Below are 727 nucleotides of genomic sequence, written 5' to 3' on the forward strand. Positions count from 1 at the left end.
AAATGTAGCGTTTGTACTTTGAAGAAGAAGAGTCGCGAGAAACGTCTGTTTGATTTTAAGTGTTTGAACTCATTCAGGGAGGTTTCATTGTTATTTCACTAGAAATTAAAAACCACGTCAGGAGTAGATTTATTATTGTACATCACTGTGGACCCTGGTCCAGGCCCCCCCCTGATCCAGCCCCCCCCTGATCCAGCCCCCCCCTGATACGTATCCAACACAATATAACAGTGCAAAAGTCCATGCAGCGAGGAGGGTCGGGGTGTGGGGGTCCGCTGCCCTGTGAATAATTAGACCGTCTCACTGTTATCATATAATCTGTTTTACTCATATTTCTGATTCACACATCATACTGACCTCCTCCTGCTGAGCACACATTTAATAATGTAAATGAATATATGTATATATTATGGAGGAAGAGCTTTGATTATAAACAGCCAGATTATTGTTTTTATTTATGAACATTATTTATTTATTCTGTCGTTCTGTCTTCACTCTGAAGCTTTTTAAACACTCAATAAAAAAATGTCCAACCAAAGTTTTTGTGTTGAATTTGAGTTCATTTTAATATTGAGCATGTTTATAATAATGTGCAGGACAACCACACGTTTATATTGCATGCTTTGTGTAGTATTTCTGACATAATTAAACCTCCAGTGTTTTTCTTTGTAAAGGTTTTGGCTTTATTTTGGAGCCTTTCACTGAAGTGAAGCTGGGATTTAGATTT

This window comes from Cottoperca gobio, unplaced genomic scaffold, assembly GCF_900634415.1.
Source record: "Cottoperca gobio unplaced genomic scaffold, fCotGob3.1 fCotGob3_75arrow_ctg1, whole genome shotgun sequence".
NCBI classification, from domain to species: Eukaryota; Metazoa; Chordata; class Actinopteri; order Perciformes; family Bovichtidae; genus Cottoperca; species Cottoperca gobio.